Raw genomic sequence first — 17853 nt, forward strand, 5'->3', positions numbered from 1 at the left:
TGGCAACTCTATGGGTAACTTTTTTTTTTTTTTAAGATTTTATTTATTTGACAGACAGTGATCACAAGTAGGCAGAGAGACAGGCAGAGAGAGAGGAGGAAGGAGGCTTCCTGCTGAGCAGAAAGCCTGATGTGAGGCTCGATTCCAGGACCCTGAGATCATGAAGCCTCTGAAGGCAGAGGCTTTAACCCACTGAGCCACCCAGGTGCCCCATCTTGGGTAACTTTTGAGGACTGTTTTCCGGAGAGGTTGCACCATTTTATATTACCACGGGCACTGTGTGAAGGTTCTAATTTCTCTATATCCTTGCTAACACTTATTATTGTCTGTCTTTTTTATTTTAGCCATCCTAGTCCGTGGAAAGTGGTATCTCACTGTGAGTTTGATTTATATTTCTCTAATGGCTAATGACGTTGATAGTTCTTTTTAAGTGGCTATTTCCAATGAGAAAGAAAAAAAGTCTTTATGAATGCTCTCACTCAGTGCCTTGCTTATGGTATTTAAAAATAAATCAGGGGTGCCTGAGTGGCTCAGTCATTAAGTGTCTGCCTTCAGCTCAGGTCCTGATCCCAGGGTCCTGAGATCGAACCCTGCATTGGGCTCCCTGCTTGGCAGAAGCCTGCTTCTCCCTCTCCCACTCCCCCTTCTTGTGTTCCCTCTCTCTCTGTATCTCTCTCTGTCAAATAAATAAAATATTAAAAAAAAAAAAAAGGATGAAATCAGCTCATAGGACAAACATATGGGAAGGGACCTGGGACCCAGGGCAAGCTCCTGTTTACCACACAGCTCACCTGCGGTGCTGGGTGTCTGTTGCTTCCACTGTCAGAAGGTCCTGATCTTTAGTGAGAACTTTTTTTTTTTTTAAATCTGAAACATTTAGTCGCTGGGTCTAGCTTTGCTATCTCAAGCAAGGCAAGATTTCTCTTCACCCTACACTCTTCTCCTTCACTTGACTCAATCCGTCCACATAGTTGTAAAGACCAATGTTGGCCATCCACTAAGCTGTTTGCTTTTCCTTTCCATTTGAGTTCCCGTAATGGGGCCGGAGGCTGGTACGCGGACCTGGCCGTGGCAACTGCCAGGCTGTGGCAACTCGGCAGGGCTTCTCAAGGGAAGTCCTGCAAGTCCGAGAGTACAGACCAAAGGGGAAGAAAGTTTTGAAGAAACATTCTGAAATCACCTTGCTTTGTTTCTCATGACTAAACTGATTTTGAAATTCCCAAGAATTTGGAAAGAGGGTACGTGAATTTTATGTTTACTGGAAGGGAACCCATGTTAAGAAGGTGTTAGAATGCAGTCTATAAAAACAGAGGGTTGGCCATCCGTTTCCTGCATTAAAAAAGATGCAGTTAACTCATTTCCCTCAGCCTGGCACACTGAAAAGGTGGCTGCTGTGGCGGTGCTCGTGTGTGTGTGTGTGTGTGTGTGTGTGCGCGCGCGCGCGCGCGCGCATGTGTGCGCCACTGAATTCCTTCCTTTTCCCTGGAATGTACAGAGCCAGTGCTCCTCTCATAGCCTTTACACTGGGCTATTCCCTCTGGCTGGAACACCCTTCCAGGTGTTTTCCTTGGGCTTGACTTCCATGACTCAGAGCTCAGATAGCATTCCTCTGAGCCCCTTCCCTGATGATCCTCAAATGGAGCTCAGGGACAGGGGGATTTCTGTCTGCTTTGCTCATCATTATATTCTTAGCACCTAGAACAGGGCTGGCACATGGCAGGCACTTGAAAAATACCTGCGGAGTTATTAGAACAAAGCAGCTTCTACAAAAAGAACTGGGTTGCATAAGTTGTGGCATTCTGTGGGCAAGACAAGAATTGAGGAATGAACAAAGAAGAGGAGAGAAGACATGAGCTTTTACAGTGTGGAGGACAAACATGGATAGCTGGAGACAAAATAGGGCACGGGGTTTGGGACCCTGTCACCACCTTCTCTGATGTGGAAAATAATCTGTGTTGTGATTAAAGCCAAATGCAGTTTTCATTCACAGACAAGGACATTCTTGAAGACATCAGAAAAGGAGACAATCTCTCCCCCATCCCTCCAGCTGCTCTTCCTCAGTTTCCAGGTTTGATCACCAAAATAAAGCATGGGCAGGTAAGTGTCGATTCCCCCTGCATTTTAGGTGATTCCTTTGCTAAAACTATCAGCCAAAATGGGATCCAAATTCAAAGGACCCACATTATCTAAATGGTCTGGAATTTTAAAAAAGCAGGTCTCTTCTAAAGTGCACATTATTTCCTAAGACTCTTGGGCTACTCACTAAAGTGCTTTTGTTCATGATGGAGCGAATTACCTGTCGTAGTAGAAACTGATCATTTATAAAGGACGCTCCCAGCTCAGAACCCCATTGTGCAAACATGCTTGATCTTTTTTGCCAAACTGGATCTTCTGCTTCCTTTGCCAGCTAAAATCAAATGGATGCATTAGGTCACGGCATTAATATGAAAGTTTTCACCCTTGTTTTTCTTTCTCCTTTCTTCCTCCCTTTGTATTACGTGGCGCAAGTCAGATCCTAATTATGAAAGGGAGGAACTCCAGCAGCACACCGAGGCTAAGCAACATGGCCCATCTTGTTTCGGCTTCTCTCAGTGAGAGCCCAAGGGTGTTGGTCACATGACTGTTGAGGATGTGCAACCATCTGAGGCTCAAATGACATCACCAGAGTGAATTACTCTGGGACTTTGGAAATCTACAATGTGGGATTTTCCAGAGAAAATGAAACCATCAGCTTTTTTTTTTTTTTTTTTTTTTTTAACCGTTCCCATCCCTACTCCCTAGGAATATAGTCTTCTTTTTCTAGTGGCTTTGCTTTTATGTCCAAGAGGAACTTGGTCTAATTTCTCTTTTCGGTACATGAAAGTGTCACAGAAACTAAGGCTCAATAGATGTGCTATCATTGCCCCTACTAATGTCTTAATTTTTGTTTCTCAGTATAGCTATCCAGCGCTTTAGATATCTGTATGTGCTGTTTTCCCGTATCTCTGGATTTTGGTGTATAATGTTTCCTCTGTCTGTCATGACCTTCTCCTTGGCTTTCATTTCAAATGACTCTTGCTACATGAATTTTATTTATTCATTTATCTATTTATTTATTTAGATTTTATTCTTAACTAATCTCTACAGCAAACGTGAGGCTTGAACTCACAACCCTGAGATCAAGAGTCCCATGCTCCACCAACTGAACCCGTCAGGTGCCCCTCCTCGTAGGTGAATTTCATTTCATTTTATTTTATTTTTTATGTATTTATTTTTTAAAAGATTTTATTTATTTATTTGAGAGAGAGAGAGAGACATAGATAGGGAGAGAGAGCATGAGAAGGAGGGAGAGGGAGAAGCAGGTCTCTGCTGAGCAGGAAGCCTGATGAGGAGCTTGACGCCAGAACCCTGGGATCATGACCTGAGCCAAAGGCAGATGCTTAACTGACTGAGGCACCCAGGTGCCCCTTCTATGTAAATTTTATTTTATTTATTTTTGAATATTTTGTTTATTTATTTGACAGAAAGAGACCACAAGTAGATGAGCCTGATGCGGAACTCTATCCCAGGACCCTGAGATCATGACCTGAGCTGAAGGCAGCAGCTTACCCCACTTAGCCACCCAGGCGCCTGAATTTTAAATACATATGTTTAGAATTCTTACATATCCCTGAGGGGTTTAAACTATTATCAAAATGTAGTGGCTCACTTTATTTCTAATAGTACTTTTTTTTATCTTAAGCTCATTTGTTTGATATTAATAAGAGCCACATTAGGGTTTTTGTTGTTGTTGTTGTTTTGGTGTTTGCCAGTTCTGTCTTTTTGCATTACTTCTATTTTCTGTCCTTTTGCATCCTTAGAGTCCAGCAAGTCTCTTATAAAAAGGGTATCTGGAATTATAATGTTTTCCAATGTAATATTTTCTGTATTTTTAAGAGGACAGTTTTGTCCATTTACATTTATTGTGATTACTGATAATTGATTATTTGGATTTATTGCTATAATCTCATATCTTGTGTTTTCTCTTTGTACTGCTTTTTCTCTGCTTCCTGCTGTCCCTCTTTTTCTAGTGTTGTAATAACCTTCAACTTCACAATTCTTTCATTTTCATAAACAAGTTGGATGTGCTACTCATATGGGAGGATTGAACTAGGTTTCTGTCTTTGTTTCTTAGAATTTCTTCTTTTAAATAGACAGATAAGACAATTCTAGAGGATATGTATGACTACTCATTGTATTATCAAGAAAGAAGAATAGCTAAGAGAAGACCTGGAGAAAAACTCTTTCCTAACAATTCTCACTGGGTTCTAAAGAAGTTTAACAGCCAGGTAGCTGGTTCTCAAAATGATGAGTCAACATGTAGTGTAATGCTGGATACAGTAAGATGGAACCTATGTAATATATCTGCTTCCAGTGTGAGGACGGTAGCTAAGGGCAATTCTTGAGAGTTTGCCATGCCTGTATTATCTGCTGTACGACTGCATGAGGAAGCAATTCTCCCAAGATTTGTCTCTGTTGAATTTACTAAAAAAACCTTCATTCATTCAACGTGCCATACTGGTATTTGGCCCTCTCTTGGCTAGAAATCTAACATAAACAAGCAGAAAAGGGAGTCATTAAATTGTGACAGGATTCAGTTATAATTGGACTGCTCAATGATCCAGGATATGCTTGATCCAGGATATCACTTTTTAAGATTACCATTTAAATACAAATAAATATTTTTAACATATTTATTTTAAGCTTTCCTTTGTAGTATCTTTTTAAAATTTTTTTTCTGGAAAAACAAAAGAAGTATATCATAACATTTTAATAGCCTAGAGTCTAGGGTTTGAATCCTGATTCTTCCACATAGTATTCATGTGATCTAAGACAAGTGACTTGATCACACTGTTCTCATATTCTCTGTGATGCTAATAAAAAATCTACACATGGGGTGTTATGAGAATTTGATCAATTAAAACATAATAAATTATGAGGGTTTTGGCATAGAGTTAGTACTAAAAATAGTAGCTATTGTGATTTTTTTTTTAAATAAATAAGTGATTTCTTGGAGTCACTCCTACCCCTTAACATAGAATAATATCTCCTGGGTTGGAGCTGGAACTAGGGAATAATTTATCTCTTTCCTTCAGAGATTTACTGGGCCGATACGGTAGAAATCCCTTTGAAGTTTAAGATACTCTAAAGGAGGTCAAAGTGCGACTTATGTGTGCTATCCTGAGCCAACAGATATCATGGATGTTGGTAAACTCTCTGTTTCAGCAGATGTGTCCTCCTTGATAAGGTTGTCATGACCTTATGCCCTCAACTCTTGATTTCCTCTCCAAACCCACTTAGAAAGCTATCAGGCACCATCTTGCCTGCCACTCACCTTCTCATTCTCAGGAATCCCTATTTCAAGGCCTAGAGGGAGTCCTGTCCTCACATGCTGAGTTAGAATTGGGAAATCATTTTCCTATAGCATGTGACTATTTGCAGGTGATATGTACTATCAAACTCAGTACTATTAAAAATGGGTAGAAAAAGACCTTTGGGACCTACCTGAGATTCTAACTTCTTTAAATAGCATGTTTCCCTATGTGAAATATGTTTTCAGTTCCAAATAACTGATTTACAAATAAAATATTGGAACATAAGCCATCAGGAAAATGGGGCTGCAATCCTGCACCTCTCTCTCTTTTTAAAAGATTTTTATTTATTTTGGAGAGAGAGCGCACAAGGGGAGGGAGGAGCAGAGGGAGAGGGAGAAGCAGACTCCTTCGCTGAGCAGGGAGCCTGATGTAGGGCTCCATCCCAGGACCCTGAGATCATGACTTGATCTGAAGGTAGGTGCTTAACCAACTGAGCCACCCAGGTGCCCCAATCCTACACATCTTTTATTCAAGAAAAGGAAGGAAACTTCTGCCAATCACCTGAAGAGTATAAACAGTTGAGCACTTTGCATTTTTCTAAAATGGAATTTAGGGAGAACAGCAGATGAATGCTTTCTTGCCAAGAGCAACACTGGCTCCTTAGTGGACACCAATGAGAGGGATGATTCATAGCTAGTTTGATTCATAGCCAGTCCTGTGCTTTTCCATATCTGGATGCCGCATTACTCTTTGGAGAGTCTTCCTCAGAGGACAGAAGACCCCTTCCCTCCCAAGCCTTTCTGGAAATTTCTGAGTATTGCCTAGCGAGGTCCTCTCTATCTATACTCCTTTACCCAAAATTGCCTTGGCTCTAAGCAGCTCCTAAACTCTTTCCAAGATCATTCTTTGTCCTTCTGTCAGTCTTATCTCTGATATTTGACTGCCCTGGGCATGGATCTCTCACTGATCAGTCAGTTAGCAGGTAGATGCCAGGAGTCCACTGTTGCTCAGAATTCCTCTAGGCTCTGTGGGAGTACAGAAAAGAAAAAGACAGGATCTCTACTCTTAAGGAACTCACAAACTAATTCAGGAAGCAGAATATCCTAGACCTTAAAATACAGGATTCAAATTAGGCAGCCCTGATCTGAGTCCCGGGTGCACCATTTCTTAGCTGTGTAATTAGGGTCTGTACGATGAGGATGATCAAAGTAGCTATCCCGTAGTGTTTTCATGAGGATTGTGCTGTGAAATACAGCACTTAGCGATGCCTGCAGAGTAACAATGCAATGAATGTCAGCTCTCATCATTGTTAACCATTATTCAAAAAGTCTGAGATGGGGTCCAGACTAGTCTGAGTTATGTAGGAACCTAAGAACACTTTCCCCAGTGCCCTCTTTAGTCTTCCCAGACCCGGGGGAGGAAATGCTTTCTTGTGGTTCACAGAAGTGGACAGGGATGGATTAGTGGGAGAGGGCCCTTGGGGGCACAGTGAGGAATTGCTCTTGACTCCCTGGCGAGGGCAGTCTTCCTGTCTCAGCTCAGTTCTGCACCCAGCATCTTGTTGGCCTTGGAAACCAAGCAGGTGACACTTCCTCTGAAGAACTTGCCAGCCAGGTGGGGATTCAAGATGTACATGCAAGACACACACACACACACATATATATTTTTTGCAAGACGCATATTTAACATAATAATGAAGGAGCATCTTAATTAACAAGATATGTTAACTCCGATAAATGTTTAAGCAAGAAATGCTTATTGGTGAGTGTAAATTCTGGACTTCTGGGTAAAATTCTCAGAACGAGTCAATAGCACCCATCCCTCTGTGGCAGGCACCCCAGAGACACCCTTTTTTCCCCCGTCCTCCTCCTACCGGAACCTTGCCTCTTGGTCCTCTTTGTGTGTATTGGTGTTTCTCTCCCCAGACTGTGGTCTGTACCAGCCATGAAACATAACTCTGAATCTAGCCCATAGCTTTCGTGATTTTGGATCAAAGGCTGGAGTGATCTGCTCGGGGACCCCCATGTCTGTTTTCATTTTGAAAGCAGGGAATGGCAGAGTGATGAACCATGAAAGCTCTCCCTTTCAAGGAGTTCAGTTGACTTTAGGTGATGGCTAACTCCAGCCTTTGCAGGAAAGAATGTTTACTTTGCAGGTTTAAGGACAAGGCTGGCTTTCTGGGAGTGTTGCAATGAAGAAATTCAGATAGAGACCTCCTTGGACCTCCTCCCTAGCAAAGCTGCTCCAGCCGGCACCGTGAGGGTAGTACCACCGAATGTAGGATTTGGGTCCAAGATAGAGCTCTTGTCTGAAGGTTTTTCACCAAATGTCTGTGTGGTTTTGCCTTCTGGAGAAACGGGTGTGTTCAGCAGCAACTCTATCTCCTGGACTCATTCTCTTAGTTGTTTCTGAGACTGTGAGAAGAAAAGCAAAAACAAAATAAAAAACAGGGTCATGATTCTATAGCCGTTAAAAATGTCCTTGTGGGGGTGCCTGGGTGGCTCAGAGGGTTAAAGCCTCTGCCTTCGGCTCAGGTCATGATCCCGGGGTCCTGGGATTGAGTCCCACATCGGGCTCTCTGCTTGGTGGGGAGCCTGCTTCCTCCTCCTCTCTCTCTCTCTCTCTCTCTCTCTGCCTGCCTCTCTGCCTACTTGTGATCTCTCTCTGTCGAATAAATAAATAAAATCTAAAAAAAAAAAAAAAGTTAAAAAAAAAGTCCTTATGGAATTTGAAGGCACCATAGGAATCATCAGCAGACAGGAGAAACTGAAGCCCAGAGAAGGCAAGTGTCTTCTTCAAAGTCACACAGCAAATGAGTCAGGCGCAAACCGTGAAGCCCAGGTTTTTCGGCCCCTGGTCCTCTTCTATCATTATTCTACTTCTGTTGGAAGTAGGAGAGTTCTTTCTTCCTTTTGTTGGACTCTTCCTTCTTCCCAAACCCCCTCAAAGAGCTGAGATGATCCAGGAAATCCTAAACTCACTTCCAAAGGCACTTTGTTGCCTGTTGGCCATGCTGTATGGCTTGCTGTTTCAATTAAGTTTTTTGACATTTCATAGGAAAGTATGCAAATTACCACTGACTCTAAATAAATCAGAGTTTATTCAGGGTTTATAAATACGGACAATCTCACTTTCCTCTCATTCTCTCTTTTTCCTTGGCTTTCTTCCCTCCACTCGCCTCCGTGAAGACACTTTCTTTTTTTAAGGCTTTACTTAGGATTTATGTTTAATTGTCATCTTTTACATTTTCCTTCCATCCTGTCTTTATATTACCATCACTAATAATGACCTGTGTTGTCGCAATTTATATTTTTCAGAATTTTTTGTATATTAATTTTGCGATGTAACTCTCAGCTTTTCTAATGAGGAGGAGGTTGCCGATAGGACTAGGTAGAGAGACTTTTGAAAATGTGGGCAGGGTGTTTATGAATGTCTGGGCAGTGGAATATTTTTGTGGCATGGTGGGTGTTTTGAACTCTCTGGAAACTGACAAGCAAGCTCCACACATACGCCTGATGGAAGTCCTCCAGGCTTTGGATAACACAGGAGCCTTTCAGAGGTCTGAACCGAGTCCAAGTCAAATTACAGCCCAGTGTGCTTGTGTGAATGGAGGCAGAGCAGATCAGAGGGAATGACACCGATCCGGGACCCCCAGGAATCGGGTACTGGGTCTACCACGAGCACTAGCTTCTCGTCTATACAAAGGGATAATAATAGCTCTTACATCATGGAGTTCCTTTGACCATAAAAATATAATAATGTCTATAAAGTGCTGAGCACAATGCCTGGCACGTAATAAACATTTGTTATTTGTAGGAGGCACTAATAGGCTTCTGGGGGAACTGAGAATCAACCAGAAGGCCTCCATTTAGGCAATGAGACACTAGGGCTACGGCCAGAGGCTTTGAAATTAGACAGCTGGCCTTAGATCTCAGCTCTAGCATTTTCCAGCTGTGTTATCCCGGACAAGTTACCTAACTTCTTTGGGCCTCACTACCCATCTCCTAGTGCTATTGCATGGATTAGCGACACAGCCCGTGTGCAGCTCTTGGCTTAGTGCCTGCCATGTAATAGATGCTGGATAAATGGGGGTTATTGTTCCAGGTCCTTCGAGAAAGGGGCCATGAGAAACTGAAGGCATGAGGCAAATAAGACAGTTGTTAAACTGGGAGAGGAGAGGAGTTTAAAAAAAACTAGGAGAGCAAGAGCAACCTCTTTGGGGGCCTATATTAGTCTCCTGTGGCTGCTGTAAAAGATTAGCACTAACTTGATGACTTAAAACAGCGGAAGTATGTGCAGGGATGGGTGAGCCTGGTGGTGGGTATTAAGGAGGGCACGTATTGCATGGAGCCCTGGGTGTGGTGCATAAACAGTGGATTTTGGAACACTGGAAAGAAATAAAACAAAATAAAATAAAATAAAATAAAATAAAAAAGAAGTTTAGTTTCCGAACAGCTATTATGTGTATTGAGTACAACAGAATTGGCAGAATAATGGATTATTTTATTAAAAAATAATTTTAATGAAAATTTAATTTCAATAAATTTAACAAACTGATAAAACAAACAAACAAACAAACAAACAAAAACAACAGAACTGTGTTCTGTCCCAGCTCTGGAAGCCAGAAGTCTGAAATGAGTCTCCCTGGGCTGAAATCAAGGTGTTGGCTTTAGAATCCTTTCTTGCCTTTTCCAGTTTCTGGTATCTCTTGACATTCCCTCCTTTGTGGCTGCATCCATCCAGTCTTTGCCTCTGGCGTCACATTGCTCTCTCTCTCTCTGTGAAATCTCCCCCTGCTTCTCTCTCACAGGGACACTACAGTGGCATTTAGGGCTCACCTAAAGAATCCAGGATAATCTCTCCATCACTGGATCCTTAATTTAATCACACCCCCAAAGGCCCTTATTGTTTCTTGGAAGGCAGCATGACGTTTTAGGGATTGGGACCTGATCTCTCCAGGGAGCCATCATTCTGCCTCCCCGGGGGTCTAAAGGCCCCATGGCTGGGTGAGGATTCCAGCTTGCCTTCCCCTGGAGTGAGGCAACAGGGACCCGAGTGTGATGAGGAGGGGAGCAGAGCTGTCACCAGGGCAGAGGCAAGATGAAACCGGGCAGAGCAGGGACCCTGGAGAGGCTGGCGGGGATCACGTGGCCTCAGGCAGGCTGACGTCAGGGAGCCGTGGGGCAGAGTGGAGCTCAGCACCAGGATCTGGGCTGGGGCACGTTCCTGGCCTCCAGGAAAAGGCCTGAGTCACTTGGACACCGGCCAAGGGAAGGAGGAGGCCAAGGCTTGCCCGACTGCACTGGTGGGTTCAGAGCCATGGTGGGGCCTCAGGCCGAGGGCCCTTCCCCAACCTCCCTCAACAGGGGGCCCAGCTGGGCCACGCTGACCAGGATGCAGTCCCTGTCCTTGACGAGCTCACACCCTGGTGGGGGACGCAGGCACATCTCCCTTTCACAGGGCTTCCCTCTGTATCTTCTCTCTCCTCTCCATGTGTATCTCTTCCACGGACACTTCTTGGATTTAGGACCCTCTCGAATAATCCAGAATGATCTCATCTTTGGATCCTTGACTTGAATACATTTGCAGGGACTCTTTTTTCCAAAGACGTCATAGTCACAGCTTCTGGATGTGGGCGTATTTTTGGTGGTCATCTATCCATCCACTCCACTTCCCCTGTCCGAAGTTACCTGCCCTCTGCTTCATTCCTTCAGGTTCCAGAGAGATGTTAAATATTCAGAGCAACAATGCTAATGACTTCATTTGTTATCTCTCTGCATTATCAGAGAACTGGAGACCGTACTGCCTTTGTCAAGAGAATGGCTTTCTAGGAGCTGGACTATCAGGTCCCACTGGAGCCCCTGGAAAAGAGGCCTCTGGGAAAATCCTCTGGTACCAGCTGCCTTCCCAGGAGATCACAACACCCTGGATTTGCCCCTGTGCTCCAGTCACAGGAAGGCATGGCAGAGTGGGAAGCAGGGTTTCACCATTCCATCTCCTCCTGGCTTTCTAAATAACATTTGCTTCTCTCTGTTCCCAACCCTTCCCTTCCAGCCCAGTTGATAGTAGCCCTACACAGTGCTGAGTAATTTCCAATATCTTTTTTGGGGCTTGCTTTATTTATTTATTTACTTATTTATTTATCTAATTTTACTTATGAGAGAGTATGTGTGGGAGCACAAGCTAGGGGACGGGGTGGGTAGGGCAGAGAGAATCTTAAGTAGGCTCTATGCTCAGCATGGAGCCCAATGCAGGGCTCAGTCTCCTGACTCTGAGATCATGACCTGAGCTGAAATCAGGAATCAGACACTTAACTAACCAAGCCACCCAAGTGCCCCAATTTAGAAATATCTTGCTTACTCCTTAAAAAATTCCTGTCTGTGTGTTCCTGAGTATCTATATTGCATTTCACGGAAGAAGACACTGAGGCTTTGAGGTCCAATGGCTGAGCCAAAACTTAAAGCCAGGCTGTCTCTTGCTCCAAATCCATACTCTTAACTAATCCCCTTAGGAAGATTCTGCAGGTCTTTTCATGGTGCTGCTCTTGGACGTGGGCTGTTGGGAGCATGATGGAGGTGGTCAAGAGACCCATGGTGGAGGACACTGGCCCTGCTTCCAGAAAGTCAGGATGATGGAGTGTGATAGTTGATCCTTGAGGTCAAGAGTGTGTGTGTTTATTTATTAATGCCACCATGTCTGAGAGACCCCTTTCTTTTTAGGCATGAGCAGTCCCAGATCAGCAAAATTGAAAAGGATGCATGTGTGAAAGGACCAAGTGGATCCTCCCCAGGGTTTTCATGTGAGCATGAGTAAAGACAAGAACAGGGAAGAAAATACCATTGAGAAAACAAGTCTAAGTTTATGGTAAGGTGAAATGATTTCGATGCCCGTAAAGGTATTAAGTAACCCCATTTTCCCAGGCCAAGCAGGAAGAACGTTTACCCTGGTGATGGTCTGTTGGGCTTAACTGCCTTCCCTCTCAGGAGGGACAGAAACCAACATTAATTGGATTTTCAGACTATTTCCCTTGTGTTACTTAATCCCCAAATGATCCCCTGAGGAAGACGTTACTGCCCTCATCTTACAGACAATGCAGTGGGCCTCAGAGGGTGGTTGTGGTTTGCCCAAGGTCACTGGATGAGTCAAGGGCAAAACCACGATTTGAGCTTATGTCTTCTCACTCCAGTTTCAGAGTTCTGCTTTATATTGTGGCTCCACGGTGATTTGAAGACCCTGCGGTGCTTGATTGCCTGGGGAAGGAGCCACTTGTCTTATAGCAAGGTGAAATCAAGAAACACGGAAAGTCATGAGTGGTTTCCCCAACCACCACGTGCCTCCTTATCCCCCACCTGACTATGTCCACCTCTGCCTAGAAGACTCCTTCTGGAACCCACTGTCTCATCTCTTTGAAACTTTCTGGATCCACCCCTCTTTGGCCCCAAGTAGAATAGCTGTTCTTTTTATATACTCCCTCGGACCCACATAAGTATGTGTGTGTTACGAATAGGACACTTTTAATATGCCTGCCTTCCCCACCAGGATGTGAGCTCGTCAAAGACAGAGACTGCATCCTGGTCAGCGTGGCCCAGCTGGGCCCCCTGTTGAGGGAGGTTGGGGAAGGGCCCTCAGCCTGAGGCCCCACCATGGCTCTGAACCCACCAGTGCAGTCGGGCAAGCCTTGGCCTCCTCCTTCCCTTGGCCGGTGTCCAAGTGACTCAGGCCTTTTCCTGGAGGCCAGGAACGTGCCCCAGCCCAGATCCTGGTGCTGAGCTCCACTCTGCCCCACGGCTCCCTGACGTCAGCCTGCCTGAGGCCACGTGATCCCCGCCAGCCTCTCCAGGGTCCCTGCTCTGCCCGGTTTCATCTTGCCTCTGCCCTGGTGACAGCTCTGCTCCCCTCCTCATCACACTCGGGTCCCTGTTGCCTCACTCCAGGGGAAGGCAAGCTGGAATCCTCACCCAGCCATGGGGCCTTTAGACCCCCGGGGAGGCAGAATGATGGCTCCCTGGAGAGATCAGGTCCCAATCCCTAAAACGTCATGCTGCCTTCCAAGAAACAATAAGGGCCTTTGGGGGTGTGATTAAATTAAGGATCCAGTGATGGAGAGATTATCCTGGATTCTTTAGGTGAGCCCTAAATGCCACTGTAGTGTCCCTGTGAGAGAGAAGCAGGGGGAGATTTCACAGAGAGAAAGAGAGCAATGTGACGCCAGAGGCAAAGACTGGATGGATGCAGCCACAAAGGAGGGAATGTCAAGAGATACCAGAAACTGGAAAAGGCAAGAAAGGATTCTAAAGTCAACACCTTGATTTCAGCCCAGGGAGACTCGTTTCAGACTTTCAGCCTTCAGAACTGGGAAAGAATGCATTTCAAGTGTTTAGAGCCTCCAAATATGTTGAAATTCATCATGACAACGGCAGGAAACCAAGCGAGTACGTGGAAAACCCAGGGCAGCACAGAGGGAAGGTGTGAGGCGTGTCGGGCTGCAGGGGTGAGCTCCAGGGCCTGGAGATGGAGAAAGGCCCACTTTCAGTGGCTCTGGCCTCAGTGTACTCCACCTCTGGACTTTCTCACCTCATTCACTCAGGAGCTTCTGCCAGTTTTGGCAATGGCAAGGACGACTAGTATTTATGTAGCTCTTACTGTGGGCCTGCCAAAGGCTCTGAGTGCCAGGCCGTGAGCCAGGCAGGCGGGACCCCGGCTCTTGCAGCGTTCCCCATCTGGTGGAAGTGCACGGGCCCTGGACCTGAGTCTTGGCTTCTGTTCCTGCTGCAGCTCACGCCTGGATTTGGCAGTGGGGTTGTAGACATGCAGTTCTGACCTTCACCTGTTGCTCTACGTGTTTTCAGCTTCTGCTATTTCCTGGGCCCTGCCCCTCTTCCATCCGCTCCTTTCCCTTTCCAGGGTTGGCCCTGGGCTCCTGCTCTATGCCTGGCCCGGCCTGGCCCTTCCGGATCAGGTGACGCTGACTGCTCTATCCGGCCAGCACCCCATCGTGGCCCCATCCCAGCTTGTGAGTCTATTTTCTGGCCTTGGCTCCTAACTTCCTGCTTCGCCTCCAAAATGTAGCCTCACATTTGGTCTTTGGATTCAGTCACTGCTCGTGCTCTCCTGATTTCTGACCCTGAATCAAAAAGGGGTGTTAGTAATTTGGGGTCGTTGGCCTGCCCAACCTCCTTGGGTCTAGGTTGCTGGAGCACCCAGAGTAGGTTAAAGAAGGTCAAAACCAACCAAACAAGATTTCTACATTGTTGTGATCTTGAGATGAATGCCAACTGCACCAACGGACATTGACATAGTCACGGTGCTTCCCAAGTGGGGCACGCTTGGCTGTTTCTTCCTTATGCATTACAGCTCAGCTCAGGTTAAAATAGCTGCACTTTGTAGATAGTAAATGATCTCTTTGTTCAAGGCGATCTATTTATTTTGGTGTGTCTAACACAATGACCAGCACATACTGGTCTCCCCAACTTTCTCTTCAGTTCTCTTAGTCTCTCTTCTCTTTCTCTCTCTTTTTAAAAAAGTTTTATTTCAGGGCACCTGGTGGGTCAGCCAGTTGAGTGTCTGCCTTCGGCTCAGGTCATGATCCCAGGGTCCTGGATCAAGCCCCACATCGGACTCCTTGCTCAGCAGGAAGCCTGCGTCTCCCTCTCCCTCCGCCTGCTGCTCCCCCTGCTTGTGCTCTCTCTCTCTTTCTATTGAATAAATAAATAAATAATCTTAAAAAAAAAGATTTATTTGAGAGAGAAAGCAGGAGGGAGGGGCCGAGAAAGAAAGAGAGAATTCCAAGCAGACTTTCCACACTGAGCACAGAGCCCAGTTGGGGGCTCGACCTCACCACCCTGAGATCATGACCCTGAGATCATGACTTGAGTCATAAGCAGGAGTTGGAGGCTTAACCAGCTGTGCCACCCAGGCGCCCTTCCTTCTCTTTCTTGCCAAAGGGCAAAAAAGGTGAAGGTGAACATTTGAAATCTTTAAACAGAAGGAGTGTGTGCCTGATGTTTTTAATAATCAAACTGTACCTCTTTTTAGAACACATCGTTCTGAATGTATCTTTCTGTTTATTGTCCTGCAGCCTATGTGGCAAGGGAATGGAGATGGGGGCGGGGAGCTGACTTTTACCCCGTGCCTCTAAGTACAGACAACTAGGCAGGTATTTTGCAGATATTATCTGACCCAAGGCTCACAACTATCTCCAGAGATAGGCTATTATCTCACTTTATAGAGAAGGGAATTGAGGCAGAAAGTTCATAAGATTTGCCGAAGGTCATGCAGTTGGTATTGGGAGCTTGAACTTGAACCCATAAAAGAACATAGGTGCCCTAACACAAAAGGAGTCATAATAACAAAATGCTTTTTAGAAATCACCTGGGAACATAATTCAAACTGTAGTCCAAAACATTCGGGGCCTGTTATCTCTTTGCTGGAAGGAGGGCTGACATAGGTTTTCGAAACCTTTCTTAATGGAGGCTTGTAGGTTTATAAGGAACTGTGGTTGTAGCTGGAGGTTGCCGCCTGCAAGTCTGCTTTTTTAGAGTGTGTCTTGCATTAATTAACATTCCCAGAGCTCTTTAAGATATAAAGATAAGAGATGTCATAGACATGACAAATATGACTACAATACTGCCCTCAAAGTGAGGAAACATTCCAGAGACATTTCCAGGGCCCAGCTGATGTGTACGTGGGTCCCAGTGGCCTGCATGGGAGGGGAAGGCCCAGTGCTTAGAATCAAACCTCTTCTCTTTGGAGATGCATGAAAATAAAATTCTGCAGGGAGCATTTCAGTGCTTGGGCAGAGGGTTCTGACCATCCTTAAAGGATAAATGCTCTTTGGGAAGTATTAGTGCTTATCTGTAACTTTCACCTGAGTGGGAAGGAATTTCAGATCAGGTCCAGACATCAGGTTAGGTTAGAAGGAGAGAAGAGCCGAGGACCCCATGCCAGCAACTGGGAGAAGGAAGGCTGCCCCAGGTTGATCAGACAAAAATGAAGTCAAAGACCAGCTCCACTCAATCCTGCATTTTGCTCTGGGTTGGTCCTTGGTAGTAGGCAGTTTAGGGCCTGGGTATCAGCTCACATTTACACACTAACTGTACATAAAGTTTAGAACCTCAGAAGTAGTTGGAAACTTCGAGAGAAAGAAGATAAAAGTACAAAGAGTGAGTCAAGGGCAGAAAGGTATTTCAGAAATTGAGATGAAATTATTTCCCCACAGCAGGGCTGAAGACAGGGACCCAGACGAAGCAACGACAGATCCGCATGTAGTGGGAAGAAGATTTAGAACCATCCAACATGCCTCGATGATCTTTGACAAGACACAGAAAATGCTCTTGTTGCTGTGTTTGCTGGGATAGCTTTACCCTCCTGACAACACCCCTCAGAGACAGTACTGTTATCCATTTCGGGGAAGCCGAGGTCGAGAGAGGAGAAGTCACATGTCCCAGGTCACCCAGTTAGCAGGTACGACCCTGGATCCTGGTGTTCTGTCTCCACAGCTGTCCTCTTCCCGCTGCTTCCTGCAAAGGTCATTAACATGGATTTGAGGAACCCAGAGGCATGAATGGACATGGCAGAGAGAACCCGAGCTGTGGAATCAGCACATCTGAGTTTGCACCCAGCTCCAACCCCCACTTGTGGCATTGCCTTAGCAAACATTTGACCTCTGCTTTATGTTCCCTAGTTATTGAACAGGCTGGGAGCTCCTGCCTCTTAGATTTTAATGCCCTATTCACCTCGCACCAGAAATAAAATGCAGGTGATGATGAAAAGCATCGTAGTCCATTGAGTAATTACTATGTGCCGGCCCCTGTTTTAGGCACGATCCGTATATTAACTGCTTGAATCCTTCCCACAACTCTGTGAGATAGAGATTACCTTGGTCCCCATTTTGCAGGTGAGGGCACCCACACACACAGAGGTTATGTTGCAGAAAGCCCCTTGGGAATAAGTGTAAAAGTTCAGTAATAAAGGCACAGATAAACCCCTGGCACCAGGGCTAGAGAGATCTGTGAGGATCTCCCTAGCCCTGGTGGTGGGACAAGGGCGGTGGCCCTCTCTGTGCCCACTCTGTGTCCCTTGCGGCTTTGCTCAGGTAGGAGCTCAGCAGGTAATGTCCTCAGGGATCCATTTCTTCTTCGAGGTGCTCCCTGCCCATGTCATTTCCCCCAGTGGTGACTCTATCTCCAGCCTATTCCTCCATGCCATCTGGTAGCTGCAGACCTTGTGACTCAGTTTACCTCTCCTGTTAGGATTTGTTCTCCTCAATCGGGTCTTGACTCCATCATCCCTCACAATCCCCACCCCTCCAGGACCCCCTGTTTTCTGTCTTTCCTTCTAGTTCCAGGCCACCCATCACTTCCCCACCTTTGCTTCTCAGAGTCCGATCCTGGGAGGCAGATCATACTGGCTTCAGCTCCCTAAGCATTTACCTCCAGGAGCACCACCTTCCCACCATCCCACCATCCCCTCCCCCTGCGGAACCTAACCTCCCCTGTCCCCCACCCCAAGGCTCTAGGGA

General features: G+C 45.6%; 1 long non-coding RNA gene across 1 annotated transcript; it reads left to right on the forward strand.

The window, feature by feature from the left end:
- The first annotated feature begins 1502 nt into the window (after positions 1–1502).
- LOC131808201 (uncharacterized) lies at positions 1503–17104 on the forward strand. Its single transcript, XR_009344723.1, has 2 exons — positions 1503–2097; positions 16552–17104. It is a non-coding gene; the product is annotated as an uncharacterized LOC131808201 (long non-coding RNA).
- Positions 17105–17853: the final 749 nt, after the last annotated feature.

This window comes from Mustela lutreola, chromosome 9 (assembly GCF_030435805.1).
Source record: "Mustela lutreola isolate mMusLut2 chromosome 9, mMusLut2.pri, whole genome shotgun sequence".
Taxonomy (NCBI): domain Eukaryota; kingdom Metazoa; phylum Chordata; class Mammalia; order Carnivora; family Mustelidae; genus Mustela; species Mustela lutreola.